At 44.5% G+C, this 27,926-nt stretch overlaps 5 non-coding genes across 5 annotated transcripts; 4 read left to right on the forward strand and 1 right to left on the reverse strand.

The window, feature by feature from the left end:
* The first annotated feature begins 8,579 nt into the window (after nt 1–8,579).
* LOC148666056 (U7 small nuclear RNA) lies at nt 8,580–8,635 on the forward strand. The gene has a single exon (XR_015939048.1). It is a non-coding gene; the product is annotated as a U7 small nuclear RNA (small nuclear RNA).
* A 1,358-nt stretch (nt 8,636–9,993) lies between these two features.
* On the forward strand, nt 9,994–10,082 carry trnay-gua (transfer RNA tyrosine (anticodon GUA)). Its single transcript is given in 2 exon segments — nt 9,994–10,030; nt 10,046–10,082. It is a non-coding gene; the product is annotated as a tRNA-Tyr (tRNA).
* Nucleotides 10,083–13,864: 3,782 nt separating this feature from the next.
* On the forward strand, nt 13,865–13,946 carry trnal-uag (transfer RNA leucine (anticodon UAG)). Its single transcript has one exon. It is a non-coding gene; the product is annotated as a tRNA-Leu (tRNA).
* Nucleotides 13,947–19,894: 5,948 nt separating this feature from the next.
* Nucleotides 19,895–19,968, forward strand: trnan-auu (transfer RNA asparagine (anticodon AUU)). Its single transcript has one exon. It is a non-coding gene; the product is annotated as a tRNA-Asn (tRNA).
* Nucleotides 19,969–27,508: 7,540 nt separating this feature from the next.
* trnaa-agc (transfer RNA alanine (anticodon AGC)) lies at nt 27,509–27,581 on the reverse strand. The gene has a single exon. It is a non-coding gene; the product is annotated as a tRNA-Ala (tRNA).
* Between the last annotated feature and the right edge of the window lie 345 nt (nt 27,582–27,926).

The raw sequence follows: 27,926 nt of genomic DNA on the forward strand, positions 1-27,926 counted from the left end.
GTGATCGTGCAGACCTTGAGGTGTCACCTCTTTGTCTGCTTTCCCGCCCCCCCTCCGCCCAAGCTCTGCTCCAAAGTAGCCCGGCAACCCCTCACACCTGCACGTGTCACAACTTAAGTTGTGGTCATGAGACACCCATGGGGCGTTGTTCTGTTCTTGCTAATTGTTTCCTGCCCGTGGCAGGCAGGAGTCCATGCGAGGAAGATGCGCTGGACAGAGCTCAGAGGGCGCACCTGGGTGGCTTTCCTTCTGAGTGACGTTCCTGCAACACTCTCCCGCTCCTCTTGGTGCGCTCATGCCGCAACACAGGAAGGCTGGAGCAGGTGGGTGTGGAGAGTGTTAGACTGAAGATTTAAAGGTCCCTGGTTCGATCCCGGGTTTCAGCGTTTTGTTTCATGGAGCCCTCTGTTCCTCTCTGCAGCACCCCCTTCCTAAAGTGACGCTTCCCTTTCTCAGCCTGAAATGCAAGCGAGACACCAGCAGCAGTCCCTGCTGGTTTCCGTAGTGTAGAGGCTGTCACGTCAGCCTAACACCTGAAAAGTCCCCGGTTCGAGACTGGGCGGAAACAGCATCGTTTTGCACGCTCCTGTACTTCACAGAGGTCTTGAGCGACTGGTCATTTGTTGCCAATGTATTTCCGGTGCCTTCATGCACTCTTGTACCAAACGCACGTTCCTTCTGTACACGGAGCAGATCATTCGCAATTGGGCTGTGCCGACAGACCAGGACGAGCTCTGTTGGCTCAAATGCAGTGCAGGACCTGCAAGAACAACAGAAAGATTAGCATCCAGCGGGGGCTTCTTAGTGAGCCCAAGATCTCATCAAGAATCGGCTCCAGCAACAGGCCTGGGCGCATTGTTCCATTCTCCGCCCACTCTCGGTGTAAACAAGTCTCTCCTGGTCTCTGCTTGAATTGCACTTTCCTGCGTTTGCTTTGGTGTAACTGGCTTCCCCTGCATGGGCGAATGTGAAGAAGATCCTTAGTAAGTCATTGAAGAAAACCGAGAAGAGGTCGGAGTGACCTCTGTCGTTCATCAACGATCCAGTCAGGCAGTACTCCTCTGTAAAGCGCCGTTCGTTCACATGGATTGGCTTTTTTTTGCCTTCATTCGTGCAAGTTGTAAAAGCAGACGCCCCTTTAGGGAGCCTGTCAGCACCCGGAGTTTTCCCCTTCTGTAAGCTCTCCATAGCCTCTCAGCTCTTCTACTGTCAAATCCCCCTCAAGTACTTCCCTATCTTCTTCACTCAAAACGTTTTCTAGCTTTGAGGTAAAAAAATGAATTTCTTCATCCTTTACCTCTGTAGAGCTGTACAGTCTTGAGTAGAAGTGTCACGCCCTCTGCAGCCAGAGGGCGGTCCTTCTCTGTCCTGTCCCTAGTTCCTGGTCTGCTGTCCTTCCTGTCCCTCTCTATCCCTTGGGCTATATATTTCCGGGTCTTGCACTCTGTCCTCGCTCAGCACTGACGTTCGGATGTCCTGAGACCCGCCTAGCACCAGGGCGCCCTACGTCCGCTCCCTGAGGGCACAGGTTTCTATACGGCATTCCTGAACTCTTTGCACTAATGAGCCCGGGCCTTTTTTCCGTCTCGCCGCTACGCATATGGGTCTTTTTCCGCACTCCTGCTCCCCACAGTTAGTCCCTTTGGACGTCCGTGACAAGAAGGCCTCGATGCAGGAGAGGATAGCACTCAGCTCTGTACTCTCTCTTCCCTCCTCATCAACTACACTTTCCATGACAGACTTGGAGCTTACCACTTTCCTGAAAAAGAAGCGAGTACACTTCTCATTTTCCTCCAAGAACTGCACTCTGCTTCTTAACAGCACTCCTCGACTGCTTTCTTCGGCTATGCTCCGGATGTCCTTTTTTAAAAGGGTGATATCCTCAAGCACATCGAAGCCACTGTGCAGCATCGTGTAGAGACGCTGCAGCTGCCTCTGTTTCCTGGCTAGCACTCCTCTCCGTCTGGCAGCAGCCTTCCTTCCCTCAGCCATGAAAAAGGCCTTTGTCCTCACCTTCACCTCCTCCCACCACTCTCTTACTGACCCGTACAGACACTGCAAGGACAGCCACTGTGATAGTTTCTCCTTGTAGCAGGATACTACCCCCTCGTTCTCTAGCAGCTTTGTGTTGAGTTTCCAGAGGCCTGGGCCAAAGACAGTCCCGCCCTGGAGTTCCACTCTACACCCTAAAGCCTGATGATCTGAGAAGAAGACAGGCTGAAGAGTGACCCCAACAACTTTCACTCTCTCTGAGACAAAGCAATAGTCAATTCTGGAGCTGCTATTCCTCCCTGACCATGTATATCCTGCTGTTGTGGGATATATACATCTATATGTGTCTGAGAGTTTAAAGTCTTGAACTAAGTTTTGCAGGGCCAGTGAGCTGGAATCCAATTTTATCGGCCTTTTGGCTAAGATCAAGTTCAAGTGGCATGCCCGCAGTTCTTGTCTTTCCAAAGTTCTAGAAGGCGATCGAAGATCCTGAAGAGTGCTTGAGCTGGTATCGCCCTAGGTTGAGCCTAGGGGGTTAAGGCCAATCAGCAGCTGAGCTGGTTGGGATCCGGCAGCAACGTTCTCTCTCTCTGCTCTCTCCTCTCCCCTCCCCCTTTCTCTTGCTCCACCTCCTTGGCCTCTTGGCTGGGAGTAGGTACTCGTGGCCTGCCCGCGGTGCTTGCTTTCTTCCTCGAGACTCAGAAGCGCTATCCGCTCCCTCTCTCTCTCTCCTCCTGCGCCTGCACCTAGCTGGGCTTTGCCCACAAGGACAAAGTCCAGGGCTCACTCGCTGCTCCTTTAGCAGCTAAACCGTCCTCTCCACAGGACCTTGCTCTCTCTCTTTCTCTCCTTTTTTCTTTTTTCTCCTAGGACCTAGAGGGCGTTGACGGTTTCCAGCACCCCCCGGCCCGCTTCAACATCGGAGCCGACAGGGGGTACCTTTACTACCCCAGGATGCCGGATTTCTGCAAGAAGTGCAGACAGTCCGGCCACAAGGAGAACACGTGTGACATCGTCAGATGTCACAACTGTAACAAAGAGGGGCACCTGGCAAAAACCTGCCGGGCAGCCAAAAAGTGCGATGGATGCGGCGCCGAGGGACACCTCCTTCACTAATGCAAGGTAAGCAAACCTTCGTTTGCGCAGGTGGTGGAAGCCGACCAGCAGAAACCGGTCTCAAGACAAAGGGAGAGAGGTGAGAACAAAGAACCCGCACCTCCCCCGCAGAGAACCGAAACTGCCGAGGCCACACCCCAGCCGCACCAGTGCCTCAAGATGGCCGCCAGGACGACGGACAAAATGGCTGACCGGAGGAAGGGCCCTGGATAACTCCCAGCAAGAAGGGAAAGAGGATCCACCTTCGGAAGGACAAAAGAAAAGAGTGGTGTAGCGGCGAGGCTTAATAATAAGGCAGAATTAAGTGTTTCTGAGCTTCCCAAATGAGGCCCCATTTCTCTGTTCATCTCTGTGGTGCAGCCACAGAGAAACTATTCATGCAGGCTGATTTAAGATGTTTTCTTTTGATAAGGACAGCTCCCAAAGGGGGATGCACTTAGCTAAGCCTGGCTATCATGATCAATGGTCACCCATTGGCGCCTATCTGTCTAGGGAGTGCCAGTTGGACATCTGGACTGCATTCCTAAGTGTCAGGAGTAAGTGACTCATATCTCACCTTGATCAACCAATCAGGGACTGGTAGGGCCGAGTAACCCACGTGGGACTCTGATGCCCATGGAACTTTCAGCCAATCAATGAGCTGAAGTTCCTCCAGGTAAAAACAGGCAACACGAGATTCAGTAAGATTCAGTAAGATTCTGGAGAGGATTCTGTGGACTGTTCTAAAGGGAATTCAAAGGAGAATTCCAGGGCAGGACGGCCCAGGAGCAGAAGGCTCCCAAGGGCAGGACATTCTCGCAGAGCGCCTCCTGACCATCCTGAGACTCAGCCCGGACAACCACGGAACGGCCAGTGTGTCCGAGTGCCAGAACCTTCCTTTGTTCTAAGAGTCTAGAGTGGAGGTTGCCAGAGAGTAACCAGCAGCAGGCCTCGTGAACAGGTCGGAACTGTGGACAGCTGAATCACTATTCAGAACTAGCTCTTCATCAGAAGTTGTAACCAAGTTCACTTTACGAAACGGTCTTAATGAATGATATACTGAATGTATGTCCTCTTGATATGTGTAACACTTCGTAACTGACTGAATATATATCTTTTGTATTCTGATAACCCTCTCGATAAGATCTGTTAGGTTTACATGCATATTTTATGTATTAATAAATGTATCCTCGTGTATTAGTACCTGTGTGTGTGCGTTGTTTGAGTTATGTCGCATGGTTGGATTCTAAAGCCATCAAAAGAATCAACTTTGTGATTTACTGCTACAATTAATAATTGTCTCAGTAAATGCCCAAACCCTACAGAACTGGTGCCTTCAGAGAGCCACTATGATTACATATTTGGCGTCCCTGAGCCGGTTTTCTTACATATTTGGCGTCCCTGAGCCGGTTTTCCTACAGTGGTAAGGGAGAACCGCTTCCTCGTCCTAGAGGAAACGGAACTTTCTTCCCCCGAGGCCCAGGAACAACCAGAGGAGGCAGCCCAGGAAATGGAATCCCCCCCCCCAAGGCCCAAAGATGACAGGAAGTGACAGCCCAGGAAACGGAACCCCCCTCCCCCGAGTCCCACGGACAACAGGAGGAGGCAGCCCAGGAAGAGGTTACCCCCTCCCCCGAGGCCCAGGGACAACAGGAAGAGGCAGCCCAGGAAGTCGGAACCCCCTCCCCTGAGGCCCAGGAACAACAGGAAGAGGCAGCCCAGGAAGTGGAGCCCCCCTCCCCCAAGGCCCAGGAGCAACTGGAGGTCCCCGAAACTCCTGGAGAAAGGGAAGAAAAAAGCCTTCCCGAAGCGGTGGCGGAGAGTATCCTCGAGGAAGACAAGATTACTTTGAAGCCGCCCTGGAGCTGGGACTGATGGTAGGGCTGGACCTGTCCAGCATGTTTACCTTTCAGTCCCCAGCGAGACCTGGAGGGAGCCCAGCATATTCCCCCCAGGACCCGATTGAGAGGAGTTACATCTAGGCTAAACAGTGCCCAGATGTAGACTCCCAAGTTTTCCACTGTAAGCACAAAGAGAGGAGGTTCAACTTTCACTTGTTTAATCATGATTGTGAAACTTACCTTTCTAACAACTAACGTGAGAGGGCTAAGAGACCCGGTGAAAAGATGGGGAGTCTTTCATGATCTGGTCTCAAAGTCTTTCTCAGTTTGTTTCTTACAGGAGGTCCACCTGAAGGATGAAAGCGACAAGCTGACATTCACCAGGGAATGGACGAAGGGAGAATCATGCTGGAGCGTAGGAGGGGTCCACTCTTCCGGAGTGAGAATCCTCCTCAGAAACCCAGAGATGACGCTGGTTTCCTCCTTCTCGGTGGTGCAGGGCCGGATCCTGGTCGCAGGCATCGACTGGAGGGGGCAGAAGTTGAGAGCAATTAACGTCTATGCTCCGACGGAACCCTCTATCCGGAAGGAAGTGTTTGCTGACCTGGCCAGCTGCTGCACCACCAACAGACAGGTGGTGCTTGGCGGGGACTTCAACGTCGACCGGGAGAAGGGGAGCGACGCTAGCTCGGCAGAGCTGGAGTCGCTACTCAAGCAGTTCTCCCTGGTAGACGGTTTCAGACGGTGCCGCCCTAACGACGCCGGAACGACATGGAAAAACTCCCGGGGAGTGTGCAGCCGCCTGGACTACATCTTTCTGCACACGACCTGCTCCCTGGAGTCGGCGACGGTGTCCCCGGAGTGGTAATCCAGCCACAAGCGCTTGACGGTGGTGGTTAACACCAACCTGCCAGCATTCGGTCGTGGGTACTGGAAGCTGAACCGGGAGATACTGGAGGAAGACGACTTCAAGGCACTGTTCCGTAAAGACTACGCGAGCTGGGTCGATCTGAGAGACGGCTACAGCTTCATGGTGGAATGGTGGGAGTCGGTGAAAGACAGGACCCCAACCCTGGCGCAGACGTACTGTAGATGGAAGGCGGCCAGGGAGAGGAAGGAAGCTGCACGACTCCAGAGACAACTAGAGGAGGAGTACAGCTCGGCTAACGGGGGAGGAGCCTTCAATTCAGCCCGGGCACGGGACCTGAAGGAGAGGCTCCGCAAACTCAATCAGGTCCGAGGAGCTCAGAAAAAGAGGGTGATCCACGGCCTGAGACGGGGAGATGGAGAGGAAGTGCTGGACAAGAGCGACAAGGTAGAAGCGGCCACCGCTTTCTACACAGAGCTCTTTTCAGAAAAGCAGACGGAGGTGGAGGCAGGCGATGCTTTTCTGGAAGAGCTGAAGGCACGAGTACCGGAGGAGGTGAGGGAGGACTTGGAGGGTCCGATCGCGGCCGAGGAGCTGAAGGCGGCGCTCTTGTCCATGGAGAATGGCAAGGTGCCAGGGCCGGACGGACTCCCCAAGGAATTCTACACCTGCTTCTGGGACACCCTGGCGGCAGATCTGGTGGAAGTGGATCTTCCGCCGGGGGAAACTCGGAGACACCATGAGGGAGGGCATCATCTCCTCTTCAAGAGCCCTTAGCAGAGACGGTGAGACGGGACCCTGTCACGGCCTGGAGATACCGGGAGGCGTGGGGGAAACCCTGAAGATCTCCCAGTATGCCGACGACACAACGCTGTTCCTGAGGTCGGACAGGGGGTTGAGGAGGGCCCTGCAGGTCATGGAGCAATACTCCAGAGCCTCGGGGTCGAAACTCAACCGCCGAAAGAGAAAACTGAAGTTCTTCGGGCCCTGGAACCACAGGACGACAGCGCCGGAGGGTCTCAAGCTCTGCACGGAGCCCCTCAAAATACTGGGGGTTTCCTTCCAGAGCCAGGACAACGAGACCAACAACTGGACCAAGAGGATCGCCAAGGTGAATGCGAAGCTGGGTCTGTGGAAAACGCGGTCGCTGTCCTACACAGGGAAAGTGATGGTGTTGAAAGCAGACATCCTGCCGGCTTTGGTTTACCTGGCGGTGGTGTACCCGCTGCCGGCCAGACTCAGACGAGCGCTGCAAGGGATTATCTTCGGCCTCGTCTGGGGCGGCAAGTACGAGTACATCACTCGAAAACCGGATGTGTCAGCCGGTCGAGGAAGGGGTTCGAGATGTCCCACATTTCCCCCTGAAACTCGACTGCATCTTCTACTGCAACCTCTGTCGGGCGCTGCAGGAGCCCATTGGCCACAAGTACCAGTACTTTGTCAGGCTGTGGCTCTCCGTCCCGATGAGGCACTTGGTCCAGTGGTCAAACACTGGGCCCAAGGCAGAGAGGCGACCGAAGTTCTACACCCACGCTGTCAAGTGGAGCAGGAGGCCAACCACAGAGCCCTGTACAAAGAGGTGAGGGGGCATTTGGTCGCTGACGAAAGGCTGCAGGTTCCCAGACAAGTCTGGGAAAGGACACAGCCCAAAGAACTTGACAACCAACTGAAGGACCTCAACTGGATGGCTGTGCACAAGAGACTGGCTACCAGAGAGGTCCTCTACAGACACTTGCTAACCAGGAATCCGCATTGCCCCCGGGACACGTGTTTTGTCGAGGAGACTCAGGAGCACGTGTTCTGGAGCTGCCTCTTCGCCAAGGTGGTGTGGGGCAGAATGGACAACATTATGCAACTCCTGGGAAAGGATGCAGTGCTCAGTTACCAGTACATTCTGCTGGGGGCTGGCACCCACCAGACTGGACAAGGGGACACAGGACCTGTGGGGGCTGCTACTGTCCCTCACAAAACAAGGACTGTGGAAGGCGAGGAACACTCTCATCCGGCACAACATAAAGTGGGGGGCGAGGGAGCTGGAGGAGAGGATCCTGGCGGACCTCAGGAGGAGGACGAAGCACCACGTCGCCAAATGGGGTTTCCCCACGGCGAGGGAGCGCTGGAATGGACTTTGGGCCCTATACAGAGATTAAAGGACAATAGCAAGTGGTAGATTTGGAGGGACTCTCTTAATTGCGCAAATCCGCCCCCACTCGCAAAGATTGATAACGGACAATCAATCTCCGTTCCGCCGTTGTTTTTTATTACATGGAGTGTTAATATGTGTGAGATGTTCCTTTTGAGATGTTTTTTTTGCAGAATAAAGTATATTTTGTAGAACAAAAAACATCTTATGACAAGGTTTACAAGTTATCTGTTGAACTACATTCTCATAGGTGTGGTCACATTCCAGATCATTTGTTTACGTTTTTGTTTCTGGAGCAACTGTTAGATGAAATGTGCTAATATGTAACCTAACTCCAGTGTGAATAACTAGAAGAGGGGAGCAGCTCCATTCCATACCATGGGAGCTTTGAGATTGGCTGGGCCAGATCTCTCATTTGCATATCTGATTTGGAAATATAACACTAAACCCCTTCTTGCATGGATTTAACTTGCACCCAAGAGTCCCCTACTGTGTATTGCTACTTATTTTTTTATGATAAGTGGTGATTACCAGTTGACAGGTTTTATTTGTTGAATTATAAATGGTTTTGTATTATCATCCTGAATGGCCTGTACTCAAGGTTTGGTAGGGTATGTGTTTTCATTTCATTTACCAAATTGAATTTTTGCTCTTTTAGTATTTGTCTAGAAGGCTTTCTGAAGTCAGGAACCCCATTTATTTGGTGAAAAATGATTCTGTATTAATATTAATATTTCTCATACAACATAAATAGGGTCTTTTATGAATAAAAAGATCTTGCACTTGGAAATCTTGATAAAGCTGTGTGCTTCCATACACTCAAGCAGTTTTGATTCCTAATATTTGACCTTAGGTGCGGGAACGGGTCTTTTTTGCCATTTGATTTCCAATTTATCAGCACAGTATAGAAAATAGACCCATAAAGCAACCTCAGCAGTGACAAATATCACTGTGTCACTTGGGTTTATACGTCGGGGTCCGGTAGTGAAGCTCCGCTCCTGTTTAGCCTCCGAAGCCGTACAGGGTGCGGCCCTGGCGCTTCAGCACGTACACCACGTCCATGGCAGTGACGGTCTTCCTCTTGGCGTGCTTGGCGTGCTCTGTGTAGGTGACGTTCTCCAGGAACACCTTCAGCACCCCGCGGGTCTCCTCGTAGATCAGCCTGGAGATCCGCTTCACTCCCTAATGGCGAGCCAGGCTGCGGATTGCGGGCTTGGTGATTCCCTGGATGTTGTCGCAGAGAACCTTACGGTGACGCTTAGCACCTCCTTTCCCGAGTCCCTTTCCGCCTTTGCCTCTTCCAGACATCTTCTAGTTATCAGCTGTGAACACGACACACACTGCTCATCTTTGATGTATAATAGACATCTTTCTTTGATGTCTATTATACATCAAAGAAAGATTTTTATAGGTGTAGAAACTAGTAAATAAAGCCAATGATTTGTTTTAGAAATGTATTATTAAAATATACAATTATTCACACCTGAACAATATGTAGTTCAAATTATACATTATATACAATATTGTATTCAAATGTCTAATCATCATAAAAAACACAACTAGTAAACTTCAGTTACAAATTCTAGTAACATGGCAATATATATAGTAATGACAAACACAAACTAATTACATGAACACGCTAATATTTAACTCAAAACCACATTTCGATTCAAATATAAATTTTTAAAATTTACAACTTCTTTATTTCCACGAAAATATTATGTAGCACAAACGCTACTTTCTAATAAAGACAGAAAGAAACTGTTTGTTTTGTGTCTACTGGTGATCCTCCTCTCGATACTAATGAAATGTTTAATATGATCCCTCGAGAAAAAAAAGGAATCAATTTCCGCCTGGAATGATTGATGCCCCATCAAACATTTTGTAATATCCCTGGAAGTTTATACAGTAGAATCCTGGTTCGTGGCTTAAATTCAAGGTAAATGAGACTAAGGAAACGAGTTGGAAACTTGATGTCGAAGTGGGATTTAAATCACCCATTTCACATTTTACTTCATTGGGCAGTATGTGCCAGAGAGCAATGCCACCGCATCTCTTCGATAGCTCAGTTGGTAGAGCGGAGGACTGTAGTGGAGTCAACAGGGAATCCTTAGGTCGCTGGTTTGATTCCGGCTCGAAGGAAGGTGCTTTTCATGTAATTTAATCAAAGAGTTAAAAAAGCGACTCTGTTTTATTCAGACATTGATCAAAAGCTCAATAATCGACTAAGCAAAGGCTCCTGTTCCGAATTCAGCCCACGTCTGATTGTCTTTTTTTTGCCAAGATCTGATCTTTGAATTAAGGGACTACACTGTCTGCTTTGTAATTCAAAAATACATACAAATGTCAAGTTTTTTGTAGATATAAAGGTGTTCTCTGTTTTCAAAGGATAGTTACTTAATTGGCATAATGATTTGGTATTGATTTTGTATCGTTGTATTATAAAGTTTGTGCTTTCTGTGTTTTTATCGTATTGTGAACTTATTTTTTAAACAAATGCTTACAAAGGCAAACACGGCACACATCTGTTTATACCAGCGGTGAATTGTACATTTTTATTAAGTACTAGCTACTGTGCACTTCTGGGAGTATAACAGGTTCGATTTAAAGTGGCAAAAATATAAAAGGGGAAAATACCCCAGACTGCGTGTAAAGCCCTCGTTGTGACTGTTTTAGATAAAAATGGCGTACTGTGCACGAAATTTTGCAGAAACACAATCTGATATTTTGATAATTATTATTTTAATAATTTTATAAGTATGAGGCCCCGGATCCAAATCTTCAGTTCTGATTTTTTTAAGTGATATCTTTCCTTCCTGTCGTGGAAGTCACACGATGTGAGCAATTGTTTTTTTTTACGTTACGATCCAAAGAGCCTCAGACTCACTGTAACCAAACCAGGATGGATTCTGCTGGGAGCCGGACTGAGCTCATTCTCACTCCCTGTGCTGAAAACAGAATAAGCTCTTCCCCGAACATCGTCTACAGCTGCTGGATTGTGCTCTGCATCTTACTGCTCCGGCAGTTACTTTGACGAAAGACAAATCACTTGTGCGCTTTTAACCTTCTCGCAGCTACGGGCGAGACTGACGCTCACGATATGAAGGCACCCGCTGGTATACCTTCTCTAACTTTCAGTCGCGACAGACTTCGCTTTAAAAAAAAAAATAGTAGATATAGCCCTGAAAAAAGCATTAGCTTTATCAGTTTTATATTAATCTATTTTGAATCAAAGTTTGATATTTTGTTTTATTTTTTATTGCATTTTACATAATAATAATAATCATTATTGCTTACACTTATATAGCGCTGTTCTGGATACTCCACTCAATGCGCTTTACAGGTAATGGGGACTCCCCGCCACCACCACCATTCTCCTGAATGATCACAGAGAGTCAGGACCTTGGTTTTACGTCTCAGCCGAAGGACGGCACCTGTTTACAGTTTAGCGTCCCCGTCATTGTACTGGGGTATCAGGACCCGCATGGACCGCAGGGTATGCGCCCAGCGACAGAAACCAGACGTGTGTCGGGCTCGGCTGCGAGCAGGACAATGACGTCACGGGGACAAAGTAGAGGAAATCAAAACAGTTCTATAAAAGACCTGTGTCAGCTGTTGGTTTGCAGTCTGGACTCTAAATCCTCCGATCCGATTTTAAATCTCTCTAATACCTGAGCTGCGGCTTCTTCCGAGTATTTATTCGTATACTTATTATGTGTAAGTGTATAGATGAAACCTTTCATAGTGTAACGCTTACGGCCGACAGGCACTGTGTAAGAGCCGGTGTACCAGAGCAGGTGACGTCACTGCCCTTCCCTGTGATAGCAGGACCACAGCCCGGGGGTTGTGGGGAGATCTCTCTTCAGCTCACCGGGCTGGGTTGCTGCAGAGAGACAAGGGAGTCCCGGGTTCGAGCCCCCGACGGTGGGGGGCCGACCTAATGCGCCCTTGTTGCGTTACAATATATTGTTCAGTTTAAATCAAAATGCTTTACTAATACAAGAGAGAAGTATAGTATGAAGGATGTGACAAATGTATGATTTCACGGATCAAAACGGTTTTTATTTGCATTCGAAATGAAGCAGAATTTTAGCGCAACATACAAGCCCTTTGTCTTTTTTAGTGATTTTTAAACAGACGTAGAAAACGCGTTTTTTTAACACTATAATAGCAGGGTCAGTGGCGTAATGAATAACGCGTTAGGCCTCGTGTCAGAAAATTATGGGTTCGACTGCCATCTGGCTTGTTGAGTTTATACCACTTACATTCTTTTATATAAATGAACTGCACCTGAAAGCTATAGAAAACACTTTGGGTAAGTTGTCTGCAGCCTCCTGCATCGACAACTTACCCAAAACACTGTACTGTCTGGAGATCAGCTCCAGCTCTGAACTCAATTGCAATGAAAAACCATGCGTAACAAAACTGGAGAACAGCTGAACTTGTGCTCAGTTCGGTGATGAGGGTTCAGAACTGTCGTTGTTGTAATTAGCACGAACTGCACAGGCTCTGAATCAGACCATGTCAATTAGTCTGATCAGTGTAGGACACGTTAATGTAGAATTATTAATAGGTTTATTAGTTAGTTAGTTCAGGTTTACCCACCTGAACTAATGTAGAATTATTACTTGGTCTGTCTCTTGTTTGTATATAAATGAATGTCTCTGACAACTTAATGTTAGTTTTACGATGTAGGTCAGACGTTGACATATGCACGAGTATACGAAATGTCTCACTCCTGATTCAACTCATGTTCTATAGGAGATTGGCGATTCCTCCTGTTTCTCATACAACCATATCAGAACAGAAGCCCGTGTCACCCAGCTGTGATTCAAGATCGACTCGCATCTTTATCCCTTTTTTGTTCATGATCATTATTTTCTTTAGTTATGATCAATATTGAACTTTTTTTAAATGAAATGACAATAATCAAACATGCAGGCAGATTTTTGAAAAGTATTCGGAATTGACAGGGTGCCCCTTTGGAACAGTCGTCAGAAAATGTGAGAAAATGAAAGTTATGTAAGCTCTCACACAAAGCATTGAAGATTGGAATCTGAGTGTAAAAAAGCTACCTGTCTCCCAATGATAGGCAGGGATACACACCATGACTCGAATAGACTCAGCGAACTTTAACACCTATGATATTACGAGTGCTTTGCACGTGTCGAATTTCAAGAAGGAACTACTACAACAGTTTGGACATAATTCAATACCACCGGCAAAGTCCAATGCCGGCAACTTCTGAGAAAATAATGTTCACTCATGGAATTTGGTCTTTGAATGGCTGGCGGGAAAATTCATTTATACTCCTTTTGCACCCTCAGCTGAAACATGTTAAAATAACAACGCAGATTTGTTGGAGAACCTGACAAGAATTATTGGGTTAGTACTGTATGTATTCTTGTATATTTACTTTAATTTTAATATAAATGTAAACATGCATGCTTTATAAGCTATTGTAATTTTAAAATATGTTAGCTGAGGATGCGAGGGGGGCTATTATACCTTGTGAAACACGCAAGGAACCGTAAAAAAGGCTGATATTTGAATAAAATTGGCGATCACAAGAAAACCACAATTTATGTGGTATTATCATCAATATCCTTCAAAATCGACGTTCAAATGAAGGATTTGAAGAAACTATGAAAAAAGCAATAGTAGTAGGAGAGGATTTTGATTTTTGCTCTTCAAGCCAGTAGATCGACGTAGAGTTGCGCCCCTACAAACAGCACAAAGGATGAAACCCACCTCCTTCGTTATTGCTATGTTTGTGCCGGTGAAAGTAGCGTTTGTGCTATTGAAAGCATCTCGGAAGGTGAAGGTGCAGTCACTTCCACATGTCATGATATCATTAGATCCGACGACAAGCGCTGAAGCCCCCCAGTCCAAGCCAGCAATGTGAGGAAGATGGACATGGAGGAAGGTAGCGTGGCCGAGCGGTCTAAGGCGCTGGATTTAGGCTCCAGTCTCTCTGGGGGCGTGGGTTCGAATCCCACCGCTGCCAAATGTTAGTGTTTTAAGACCTGCAATACGATCAGTAAAAGTGCTTTTTGTTAGGCTGCAGGAGGTGTTAAGAGATAGACTTTCTAAAAGACAGGCTTAACATCAAGGCAGAAAAAATATTTTGTTTTCTCAACAGAAATTCTCTTTGGTACGTTCAGCTTTATGTAGGGAACAACATCTGCCAAGATCACTTTTGAGGCAGTGCACATGATAGTGTACCGGCAAGTACAGTACATTTAATATTGGCTGTGGTGGTGAGCTGCTTTTGTCTGTGAAACTTTTAATTCTTCACGCCGAATTGTTGGCAGGGGTAAAGCTTATTAAATCTTTGAACATAGCGCTCCATCAGAAGTACTTTGTTCGTGATCAAAAGAGATCAGAGGATTAACTTCATGAATTCACATAGCATACCTTAAGGGGAATTGATTGTGCTTCCTGATGTTGTTCCTGTGGTTTCTTTGGATACAAAGGTGAATGTTCTTTGACGTTCTGCTAGAGTATCCACTGGGTGGGTTTTATCGATTAGCTCGGATAGGTCATCAGTGCTCCGTCTCCGGAAAATAATCAGCACTGTTTTTTCCTGTGCTGTCTTTTAAAACATATAAGATCACGAGTTTACAGATTTCTCCAAATAACAACTATACATTTTAACCCAGCGGTTAGCATTCCTTCAATCCAATAGTTTTACTCTGGGTTAAAAGCAGCGCAATATACAGAGAGATGATATTCAAATATTTCAACGTTCTGTTGGATTACCTGTATGGAGATATCGCTCTTAATTCCTAATATGATTTTGAGTTCAGTTTTGCTTTACTACTTTCAGAGTCTTTTATTGACCTTGCTGAAGCAGAGAAGTGACATAATCACAAATGCGACCTACCTGTACTGCTGTTTCTGGTTAATAATTATTATTGCGAGGAAAAAAAAACAGCTTCTTGCATTAAGAGCAAGAGCAACCAACGCGCTCTCTTGTTGAGTTGGGTTTTTTCCGTGGTGCTCTTCCTCAGATGCAAAGTTATTTGGCGAGCAAGGACCTCTGAGAAGGAGCCTGAATCCGTCAAGAACTCTGAAATTCTAATATCGCACTACCGTCTTGTGTACAGAGATCTGCTTCTTCCTTTTTGAGTGTTTTGTTGTTTAAGAGCACACTTCCTACCTCGAATGTTAGTTTCAGGATATGTGTTACCAGATCACAGATCATCTTGAAAAGATTTGGGGATGCACTGGCTCAGTTATTTGAAGGAACCTATACCACCAACGCACTTCTGAGAAGCACCTGCACATTTTCGCAATCCTCTCTCTCACCTACAAAGTTATGAAGACACAGATGACCAACAAAAACTAATTTGATTCACTCAAGGCTTCACTCTTCTGTTGTGATGTCGTTTTAATTAGTGTTAGCTGTGATGAGGTGTTGTTTCTGTCTCTTAAAGTTTAAGAGTCTGCTCCTTTCTTCCTGGTATAGAAATAACATGTTCCATCTTTGTTTACAAACACCACTGTAAATTATTTGTCCATCTCTAAAGCCTGTGTGTATTGACAAGGCAATTCAAAAGCACATATTAAATAAGAACACGATCCTTCTTGTTACCATTCACGTGGTTGGAGCGTTGTTTCGCCCTTTAACGTTCTTCTACAATATTTACAAAAGGGCTTTATCACTGGAGTTGTGTGCATCGGTCCATGAACATCAACTGTACTGCTGTTTTTCTATGCGTAATTTAATCACAAGCACTTAAAAGATGCAAAAAGGTTTCAAAGAAAACATAATTGAAAGACAGTCGAGTAAGGAGGTAGAAAAACGCACTCCCCCGTTGAAGAATCAACCACCGTCGCCCATGTGACTGGATATAAAAATAAATTATTCATTTCAATTATTCATGAAGGGTGGATTGTGGTCAGTGAACATATGCACATCTTTAAGTCAGTTCCACCATCTGTGCAATAGGGGATGTAGCTCAGTGGTAGAGTGCATGCTTTTCATGTATGAAGTCCTTTCAATCTCTGGCATCTCTAGATGTCTTAAATTATTGTGCTCACATTGCAATCTTCTGTTGAGTAAGAACTCTTTGCTCGTGTTCATAGAGAGCCAGGTTTACACAATTAAATTCAGTCACACACGCAGTGCTACAGTCTTGCTCTGCTGTTTTAAATGTACCTCCAAAGCATTTCGTTCTGTTAACTACCAAATGATTTGAACTAATTTTACGTCATATTCAGGAAATCCAGAGAAGGTCATCAGACTTTTAGTGGCTGTTGAAGAAAACACCTGTTGAATCTCACCAGGGATTTCTTGAGAGATCATTCAGCGAGCAAGTCCTCCCTCTGGACTCCAAACATTTTGGGTTAAACCGTTATTCACATACTCTAACGAAGAGAAACGTTAGTGTCTTCCGGTGTGTGAGCCCATTTCTCAAAAAAAAAGTTAAATAAATTGAATTGTTCTTCTTTTTAGGCTTGCATAGTCTTATTCATATTTCAGTTAAATCTTTTTTTCTGTAGTAACATCAGTTGATATTAATATTAGCCCTGATTTATAATTGTTTGTAATGGTTGATCTTAAGTAATTTTGTAATTAGTTTCAGTTTTGAAAAATCATGCAGAGAAGCTACCAAAACTGGTAATGTTCATATAATGTGTAATGCAATAGCAGCATTTTGGGTTGAAAACAAAAAGTACATCTTGGTATAAATCCTAACACTTCATAGGCAGCATTCTAGGACTTCTCGCTTCAGATAAAGTTGTCAATACATCATAGATTTCTACTCAATCAATATCAGCAGTGTTATCGCTACCGAATGCTAAATATAGATCCTGGCAATACTTCGTGAGATCTTCGTAAGAAAATCCCAATACTACGGAAGGAATCAAATTTATATGTTTCTTTGGATCGAGAAGATGATCATTATGAGACTCAAAACATGCCTGTCTTTTCTTTTTTCGAGAATTATTGAGGTGTAAAAATGGGTTCAAAACCAAAATCACCTGCTATTGCCGCTGTTTCTTCAAATCCTTCAACTGATCATCGATATCGAGGAATAATATATAGTTTCTTCAAATCCTTCAACTGATCATCGACATAGAGAAATCATATTATACAAATTGTGGTTTTCTTTTAATTGCCAATTTAACTGTAATTACATCTTCGTTTACAGATGTCTTGCATGTATCACAAGGTATAATAGTCGTCGTGCGTCCTCAGTTTCTTCCCTGAAATGACTTGCTTGCGAAGCACCAAGCAGCCTTGAACAGTTCGCGGAAATCAAATATACAGTACAGATGGATTCAGAGTGTGCTTTCCAACTTTTGTGCAACATTTTCCTTTGATAGGGCAGAGTTGTCTTCACAATCTGGGTTAAATAAAAAGGTGTGTCATCAGTGTTAAACAGCTTTCCTTCTTGGGGAACAACGGTTGTGTTCCATATTTCTAACTATTTTGGTTTCAAGATCGCAATTTAGTGTGAAACATAAAAGCCAGCTGGATAAGCTTGATTAATTTCCCTCACGGGATCAATAAAGTATCTATCTATAAATCTCTTACATGTCATTTACAATGACCTTTCAACTATTAGCCCGTGTAGGGATCAAACTTCAGCTGTTGGTACGAGTTGCATAAGGCCCTGTAACGCGCAGATAAGAAACTAACCTCTGCTTCTTCATTATATACACAGTGAGCTATATATGCGAGCTTACTGACCCCTGCGGGCTCTGTATTTGATTGCGGTGGAGACCGGCTGTGGAGATAAAGTGAGACGGGTGTGTACATTAAAAGGCTCATAGCGTCCCTGGAAGGGCTCAAACCACCACCCTTTTTGTTAACAACCGAGCCACAAAGACTCATGTACAGCTTAACACTCCTCGGTCTCAGTGAAAGTGATACACTCCGTAAAATTTCAGGAGATAAATTTTTAAAGGAAAATCACCAACAGTGGCCGAGATCTACTTGAGTTTTTCATTCTATACTGCGATTTCTGTAGGGTACTCTGTGAAAATATGAGTTTTGACGAGAAGGGATGGACATATAAGGTCAGAAGGCTTGGGGAATTGAACTTTAAGGTGAAGACTGCGGGTTCAGTAGCAGCAAAACCTCATCAGTATCAGTTGACTCTGATATACTTTGAAAATGAACTTGGAGATTTAGAGTCAGACGTGCTACCGTTGCACCATGGGGTACTTAATTAAAAAAAATAGAAAAACAGTCAGTGTTCCTGGATCTGTTATTGAGAACAACACCTGCACATCAGCTGCGCAGGAAGAATAAAATGTGGTCTGGGATGAAGAGACTCTCTTCAGAAGAGCGGCGCTCTTCACAGAATTTTTTGTGAAGCTGATTTGTCTCCTTTCGGGAATTCAAATTAGCTGATAGTCGTGACCTCCTGGTGCAAAGGTAGCGTGGTCTGATTAAAGATCAGAAGGCTGCGTGTTCAAATTGCATTGAGGTCTACTTTTAGTTTTTCAGGTTCTGCTCGTCCTGAACACAGAATTCACACCATGCAGTTGAGTTCTATCTGTACACAACATAATCTAAACAAAATAGAGCCCTACTGGACATACAGTTAGGATCTCACACAGCGAATACCCTTGAACACAAGAGAGAAGGCACAGTTCACATCTGCGAAACATCACATCCGTCTTTAGAGACAGCTACATCAGAGAATGGGATCCCGGAAGTTTCAAATAACTTCTTTTAATACAGGTTCAAGCAAACCTGAAAGTTAGGGAGTTTCCGGACACTTTTGTTTTATTAAAAAGTGTCTGAAACCTGAAAATGTAATTTGAAAAAAAAAACGCTATTGGACATTAGCAGGTGCTTTTTGTAACGATTTGCTATTTCATGCTGGAAAACAAAAGAAACAGACCCAGTGTTTGCTTTCAGGTGCGGTTCATTACATAATAGACATCTATTACTGAGGAGCTTGAATAAAATTTACACGAGCCAGGTAGAAGTCGGACCTACAATCTTATGATCCAAAATCAGATGCGTTATTTATTAAACTGCTGGTATTTCACATAACCGGAATTGCCCCATAGTGTGCTCAGTGTCGCTACTAGTAATATACCGCCCTGTCTAAAATTTCAAAGTGAGAAACGTGTTTTCTGATTTTTTATTAGTTTTAAAATATTATCTCTTTAAATCAGACAAAGGGTTTATGTTTCGCGCTGAAATTCAGATTGATTGAGAATTCAAAGAAAGACTGTTTTCTTCCACAACACCGTATAATTATCACATCCACCAGACTCTCCAACTTCTCCAGACCTTGCTGGGTGAGCATTTGCTCCGATAAATTAGGTCACGTATCATGTTAAATCACTTCTTCTCAACACAACACTTCCCGGTCCACGTTTTCTCTATGAAAAAAAGACATTTTTCCCTTGCACGATTTCTAGTTTTTTATCAAAGCGTACAGAAATAAAAAAGAAGAAGAAATAGAGTTGCAAAAGAACTTTGTCTCCCTTGTTAGATGTCAAACGCATTGGACATGAAAAATGCCAGATAAAAGCCAGTTCTCTTCGTTTCTCAGTGTCGGGGCTGCTACTGTATGTAAAAGAGGCAATTTGCTCTGAGAGCAGGTTCAGCGCTTTCTGAACGCAGATGTCTCAGAGCTGTGTGTCCAAGTGGCTGTAAAAGGTGATGGTTGTCCTGTCACCGTAGCCTAGTTGGTTAAAGTGCCTCTTTATTGAACAACAGAACTGTGGTTCAAATCCCAGCTGTGTATTTCTTCCTATCTTGTAATACAGAACGTACCATTTCGGGCAATCACAAAGGGCTTGATTTTGTTAAATGCATGTGTTCATTTCCTTTCAAAAACTTGTTTTTGATGAAATTCACACAGCTTGCGAAACATGAAATTCAGTTCTTGGTTATCAGTGCAGAAGAAATATTACCGGCTGGCAAAATAAACGGTAAGAGATTTTTTTTTTTGATTCGAGAAAAGACTCCACCAGTCAGTCTCTGTGGCGCAATCGGTTAGCGCGTTCGGCTATTAACTGAGAAGTTGGTGGTTCAAGTCCACCCAGGGATGGGTTTCTTCTGCGATGTAAACATTGTTTTCGCATAGGTCAATTGGATTTCTCAGCTAAACCATAGCCATTTTAATATTTGTAGGAAATGTGACTGTTCAACACTTGTCAAAAATGTCCAATAATGCCCAACATCGCAACTCCCCAGAAAACCATATTCACCCAAGAAAAATGATCGTTGAATCGTCATTTATACTCCCATCACATCTTCTGCTGAAATATTTTAAAAATACAATGCAGATTTGTTTGAGAAGTTGACAAGCATTGTTTTGTTAGCACTGTGCAGTTGGATTTTGATATTTGGACATATTTACCTTAATTTTAAACTGTAAATACTGTACAATCTATTGTAATTGTGTTGTAATATTAAAATATGTTAGCTGAGGATGCAAAGGGGTGAAAGGGAAAGGTCAGAGGGTATAGTAACAACAAAGTTAGGATTGGTGGAGGTGGTAGGGGTGTTGATGGTTTTTCTCTGTTGAGGATGATTGAGTTTTTTATCCTTCTCTGAAGTGAGAAACTGGAAGAGTGCAGTTGAGAGAACTGATGAGGTTAGTTATAAAAGGAAGTTGATGTGGAGCTGTTAGCCGTAAGAATTCCTTAATGTCTTTGATGTTGTCATCAAAGATAAACTGCAGTCAGCAAAGATAAAAAGAAAATTATCTTTGCATACTGCCCTGTCTTTCTAACACCTGAAGAAGGCTCCACGGCCAACACGTCGTGTTTCCTTTCTTCTCTTTTCAGCATGGAATAACCCTTTACTTGTTCCTTTGCAGCCTACGCATGCTGACGCAGCTACTCACCTGATATTTAACATTCCTATAATCACAACTATGAATGTCCACTGTGGGTATTTTTTCCATGATTATTTATTCTGTCATTGAAGCATATTTTATGTCATACCGAAGTGTCATAATCATCGAAAAAAATTGTTTTTCATTTAGAAAGTCAGAAAATGATAAATCACTATGAATTGCATTTAGCCTGTTCTGATCTAGATTTTCTATATACTTTAACATGCCATGTTCACAATGTCACAACTCAGAAATGCAACAGTGAAGTGTTGTAATTACCAATGTACATAGTGTCGGAACATTGAGATGTTTTGGTAATGAGGAAGGAGGGACATGCCATGTTCACAGGGTCATATTTGAAAAAATGGTACTGTAAAATTTCCTAAAGTTCAGGATTTTGATAGTCTGTTCCATTGTCTCTCACACCTCAGTGTCATAATTTTTAGATGTTTTTATAACCAGGGGGTAGGTTTATAGCAAGAAGCAGAAAGTGCCATCACCCGTTGCTCATCCTCGGTTAACCATATATTCTCATATGCCATGTTCTAAATGTCCCATTTATATTAAAAAGTTCTTGTAAAATGCAAGATTTTAAGACTTTTGATGATCAGAAGGTAAGGTCGTGGTAAATATGCAGAAAGTGCCTGTGAACTTATGTTTTGCCTTTGTCTTATTTACTTATTGTGTTTGTGTTATTGTGAGTTTTGAAAATTGGTTTACAATTTTCTGAAATGTGTTTCACACAAAAATTATATTTGGATAGTCACTTACATATTCCCCTTTACTGAGGATAAATACAGTAATCCATCCCGATTAGTACTTTTAAAAATTACTGTAAAGAGCCATCTACAGGTGAAAGGCGGCATAACATCACAGCAGCAGCATTTAAGGCAGAAGAAGAAGCTGGCGAATAAGAAGCCAGATTCAGCCTCGTTAATGCAATACCATTGGGTGAGGTGGAAAAATATTTCTTGCTCTGAATCCTAACATTTTTATAGGAGGTGTTCTAGTACTTCTTGCCTCAGATAAAACTACCAATACACTTAATTTCTACTCCATCAATATCAGCAGCGTTATCGGTACTGAGTCCTAAATGTACGTCCTGTCATCATATAAAATGTCAAAAGTTTTGACTGCATTCAACTGATCAAATTTCTCTTCGATGACAGTTATAATGTTATCCAAAATACATCCGAAACAAATTTGCACTGTTTTTTTTTATCCAGAAGAGCATCATCATGAGACTCAAAACATACCTGTTTTTTCTTCTTTCCAGGAGGAAGGATTGTTCAGATGCAAACATTGGTCCAAAATCAATGTACTCTCCTATCGCTGTTGCTTCTTTAAATCCTTCATTTGAACGTCGATATTGAGGGTTGATATCGTACAAATTGTAGTTTTCTTTTAAAGCAAATTATATTAAAATATGAGCCTCTGTTATAGTTGTCTTGGAAGTTTCGGAAGGTATAATAGACCCCCTTGTGCCCTCAGCTAAAATATGATAAAATACAACAAAATGTATTTACATAGAACAGCATTTATGGTTACATGTATATTACAATTAAGATAAATATACAAAAGTATTAAAATACAAATGTACAGTCCTAGCATAATCATGCTGTCCAATTGTCTTTTTTGCTTGTCAAGTTCTCCAAGAAATCTGTGTCGTAATTTTAAATATTCTAACTAAGGATGCATCGAGAGAATTCTTCTGCTAGCCGTTCGAAGATCAAAGTCCTTACCTGAATATGATGTCCTTGAATGTTGGTCATTATTGGCCATTCCCAGTGATATTGACTTACATACTTAATTGTTTAACAAAAACATTCACATTTCTTGCAAATATCAAGTGGGTTAAGGTTTTGCTAAGAAATCCGAATAAGTAGAGATGAGGTTTACATTGCAATAATGAGAAGTGCATTTCTGGGTGGGCTCAAACCACTAACCTTTCAATTAACAGAGACTCACGTGTGTCCCTTTTCTCCATTTGCAAGCTTAAAAAAAAGAAAATAATGCTTTTTTCTTACCAGCCTGCGATATACAAGGCAATATTTGTATTTCATCTTTCACAAGCTGTATGGATTTCATGAAAAGCAAGTTGTTCCAGAAAGAAAATGAAAACTTGCGTTAAACAAAATCAAGCTGTACGTAATCATCCATAGTGATACATTTTGTAAGACAAGACAGGAAGAAAAGCACTGCTGGGATTTGAACTCAGCATCTCCTGTTTAAGAGGAAAGCATGTTAACCAAATCAGCCAAAGTGCCGTCAGTGTATCAACACCATGTCTGAGTCAGTGATTGCAGCTGACTGTCACTGGAGGACAGTTCATCGTGAACAAGTCAGCCTGCATAATGAGGGGGAAGAGACTGACTTCTGTGATGCAGTATCGACAGATACTAACCTTCTGTCCAACTGTTCTCTGCTGCATACTGGATTAGCAGGTAAATATTGGTTTCCATGCGTGTGTAGGGGTTTTGTGTATTTACTGGGACAATTATTAATTGTAGCAGTAAGTCACAAAATGATTCTTTAATGGCTATTAGAAAACCGACCGGTTTATTTTATTAGAAAACCGGTTAACTCATTAACGCACACACACAGATACTAATACACTTATTAATACATAAAATGTACATATAAACATAACAGATCTTAAGAGTGTGGGTTAGCAGAATACAAAAGGTATATATTAAATCATGAAGAGTTCCAAACCAAGAGGGACATACATTCAGTATATCATTCATTTAGACCGTTTCATAAATGAACTTGGTTATAACTTCTACATTAGATACTCAAAACAAGTACATAACTCTTAGGAATTAAATTGATATCAACTGGTTGGGATAACAATTGAATTCTCGAGCAGTAATGCAGTGAAGTAATAAGTGAATACTCATCCAATCTCTGGGGATTCAGATCTCCTGCTGACTCAAAGAAACAGTTGCAGGCTGTTGCTGTCCAATCCGCACTCTCTGGCTCGGTGCCAGTGCGGTGCCTGTTGCCTGTACTGTGCGGCTTGCGATGGTGCGCTGCAGATGCTCACTGACCGGCTAGTTAGTGTTGGCTTTAACTAGCAAAGTTTGCGCACAGGAGAAAAGATGACTGTGGGTCCCAGCAAGTCAGGAAGAAGACCGGTTCGTTCCTGATGAAGCGCTAGTTCTGAATAGTGATTCAGCTGTCCACAGTTCCGACCTGTTCACGAGGCCTGCTACTGGTGCTAACCTCAGGTGGATCCTCTGGTTACTCTCTGGCAACCTCCGCTCTTGACTCTTAGAACAAAGGAAAGTTCTGGCACTCGGACACACTGGCCGTTCCGTGGTTGTCCAGGCTGAGTCTCAGGATGGTCAGGAGGCGCTCTGCGAGAATGTCCTGCCCTTGGGAGCCTTCTGCTCCTGGGCCGTCCTGCCCTGGAATTCTCCTTTGAATTCCCTTTAGAAAAGTCCACAGAATTCTCCTGAATCTTACTACAGGCTCTCTGTGTTTCCTGTTTTTACCTGGAGGAACTTCAGCTCGTTGATTGGCTGAAAGTTCCATGGGCATGAGAGTCCCACGTGGGTTACACGGCCCTACCAGTCCCTGATTGGTTGATCAAGGTGAGATATGAGTCATTTACTCCTGACACCTAGGAATGCAGTCCAGATGTCCATCTGGCACTCCCTAGACAGATAGGCGCCAATGGATGACCATTGATCATGATAGCCAGGCTTAGCTAAGTGCATCCCCCTTTGGGAGCTGTCCCTTATCAAAGGAAACCTTAAATCAGCCTGCATGAATAGTTTCTCTGTAGCTGCACCACAGAGATGAACAGAGATGGGGCCTCATTTGGGAAGGCTCAGAACACTTAATTCTTTCTTATTAATAAGCATCGCTGCTACAACACATATGCAGTTTGAGCAAACATAAGACAATAACCAAGTACCACAAACTACCAGGCATCTAGTATCATTTGCAGTTTAGGTGGGGAGCTGCATCACCATGTGTAGGCTGCAAAGGAACAAGTAATAGGTCTATTCCATGCTTAAAAGAAAAGAAAGAAAACACAACATTTCAGCCGTGGAGCCCTCACACCTGAAGAAGCCTCCACGGCTGAAATGTTGTGTTTTCTTTCTTCTCTTTTCATCTAGTGTCATTAGCCTTTTAACAGTTCCTGTCAAAATAAAATAGAAATGGATAACATTCTAGAGAGAGTTTGAAATACCAAGGTACAATTTAAAACATATCTCTTCCACTACAACCACAATATTTTGGAGAGATCGTTGAACCTCACTGTTCTGACATGTCCGTTAGCCTCCGTCCTGCTTCAGCAATGAATGTGGCGGGGCACATTCTGAGGGAGATGAGGTCAATCAGGTGGCAGGAAAACCACACTATGCTTTTTTTTGAGATCCTGAAAAGGAAAGAAGGGCCATGTATATGTGTGCAGCTGGATATGTAATTGCAGGTGGCGTAGCAAATTCTGCTGAAGCCCCACTGCCTGGTGTGGACGGTAGCTGTGCATGTTGCAGCAGAATTGTGCATGTGAGATCAAGGGGGCATGTCATGTGTTTCAGCACTTCACTCCATTCAGTAGCACATGATTCCCCGAGTTCTTTGGAAGACCTGTGGACCGATCTTTCACGATGAAGAATTCCTTAAGAAGAATAGATCTCGGCCCACCATCCCAATGCCTCCGTCTCAAAACAGCAACCTCCCACTGCCCTTAGTCTGCAAGGCAGTCCTTTCAAGAGCGATGACAACGCCGGGACCTTCGTTGCCTATTGTACGAGCTTAACTTTTGTGCTCATCAATTCAACGCTCTTTCCATCAACTCATCTTGTCTTTTGACGCTTCGTGTTTTGCGCTCCTTTGACTATCGGCATATCGGGTGACTGCAAACACTGAAGTTCTTGCTTACGGAGTGTGGAACATTGTTTTCAAGTGATCGCTGTTCTATCATGTTGACGCCGAGTGAATCTTTCTTTGGCAACATGGGCAGCCTGACAGCAGTGCGAGCGAAAGTAATGGCAAATTTCTTGACTTATTTCTGAATGTGAATGTTCTTTAGAAAAGGGATGCGGCGTTGCTTCTCGCCCGTGTAAAGGACACGCATTCCAGAAGTGGTTATGAGCGAACCGTTGCCGCAAGTGTTTGAAAAGAGCAAGAGAGGAAGCAGCCCTGCCCCGTGTGAGGATCAAATTCAGGCCCTTCAGATAACGAGACTGATGCACTACCAATTACGCCAACAAGCCCAGCTGCAGTACACACACTGGAAAGTTTGCCTCACATGGATTTCAGTCGCCCGTTCCCTAATCTTTAGACGCCCTCTGCTGAATGTTGCATTTGCCTTTTGATCTCACCGATACATTTTTGGTCTGTTTCTGTTGCGAGTCCGTCTTTCAGATCTCACCTAGCACAAGTCTCTGTGGCTGAAGTGGCCTCTCTGTTTCAGCATCGTGCCCTCACTCAGCCATTTAAAATGTCACTCGGACTTCTGACATGCTGACATGAAATGTCAAGAGAGAGGGGCGGAGCGACGCTTAAGCCGGAGAGAAGATGAAAAGGGGGCGTGGCTGCGAAACGCTTGACAGCTGCACGATGCTCTCCATGCAAGGCGGGACCACAGGCTAAAGGACACCTTTCGGCACATCAAGCTCTAAGCATACACCTGGAGGATGCGGGAATTGATCCTGCTACCTCGCACATGCAAAGCAAGCGCTGTACCATACAAGCCAACCCCCCTCGCTGGAACTGATGCCTCGGCGTCACCTAGTGCCGCTTGTTCCCTTCTTACCGGGCACAGTTCACTGCCCTTCGTCTGCAAGGCAGTCGTGTAATTGCGGCTTTCTTGACTTATTGATGAAGGTCTGACTGGACGAGCGAATGGCGCCTCTCCCCCATCCTCAAGGTCGCTGACAGATTGAAATGGAAAGTGCTGCTGTGGCTCGTTGGTCTAGTGGTATGATTCTTGCTTAGGGTGCGAGAGGTCCCGGGTTCAACTCCTGGACGAGACCTCGTGTGCTCTTTTCCTCCTCTTCCACAAGACTGGGAACTGATATCCACATCACTTCGCAGCGTCTGCTTATGGCAAATAATGGAATGTGACTAATGACTGAACGAGCCTGGTGAATTCTCATCACGTGGCACAATGAGAGCTTGCAGTCAGCTGTCCAAGGCGGCAACCTCATTGCTCGTTCAAAAGAACACGTACTGAAAACTCATCACCACTGTGTCGTAGATGAGCACCGCGATCGCTTGTCATGCGTCCTTACTTGGGAAATGCAGAAGCAAAAACTGCCCTCTCTCAGCCACCGAAACGTGTGTGGCTCGCCTTGTGCTCTCTGCGCCTTGCATATTTGTGGAGCTGTCTGCTCTTCTTTCTGTTGAAGTAATCAAGTTACGGGGCGTCCTGCAGCCTATGATGTTCTCACTGAGAGCTTTCAAGATTTGAAGGAAAACTACGAGCTTGATGGCTCAAGTCGAACGAATGTGATTGTTAAGCAATCGATGATCAAAAGCACGTCTTCTAACAATTCGTGAGAGTATTATCAGCACTGTTTTCACTCGGATATACTTTTCACTTGCTAAGCTGACAAATTGGACGAGAAAATGCCGGAGACGCACTCAGTGCAGACTGAGGTTGGGAAGGAGGTGTGACCCTTCAATGCTTGACAACTGAAGGACATTCTCTCCGCAACGGAGGAGCACCTGTCAGAAGTCGCAGAGGCTAAATGAGAGCAACAGGCTTCCGGAGATCCAAACTCAGACCTGGAGGATGCGGGCATCGATCCCGCTACCTCTCGCATGCTAAGCGAGCGCTCTACCATTTGAGCTAATCCCCCTTGCTACAGGCTTCTCGGCATCATGTCTTACCGCCTCTGCCCCTCTTACCGGGCACCGCCCACTGCCCTTGGTCTGCAAGGCAGTCCTTTCAAGTGAGATGACGACGCTGGGACCTTCGTTGCCTATTGTACGAGCTGAACTTTTGTGCTTATCAATTCAACGCTCTTTCCATCAACTCATCTTGTCTTTTGACGCTTCGTGTTTTGCGCTCCTTTGACTATCGGCATATCGGGTGACTGCAAACACTGAAGTTCTTGCTTACGGAGTGTGGAACATTGTTTTCAAGTGATCGCTGTTCTGTCATGTTGACGCCGAGTGAATCTTTCTTTGGCAACATGGGCAGG

The sequence above is a fragment of the Lepisosteus platostomus genome, chromosome 5, assembly GCF_059453375.1.
Source record: "Lepisosteus platostomus isolate fLepPlt1 chromosome 5, fLepPlt1.hap1, whole genome shotgun sequence".
NCBI classification, from domain to species: Eukaryota; Metazoa; Chordata; class Actinopteri; order Semionotiformes; family Lepisosteidae; genus Lepisosteus; species Lepisosteus platostomus.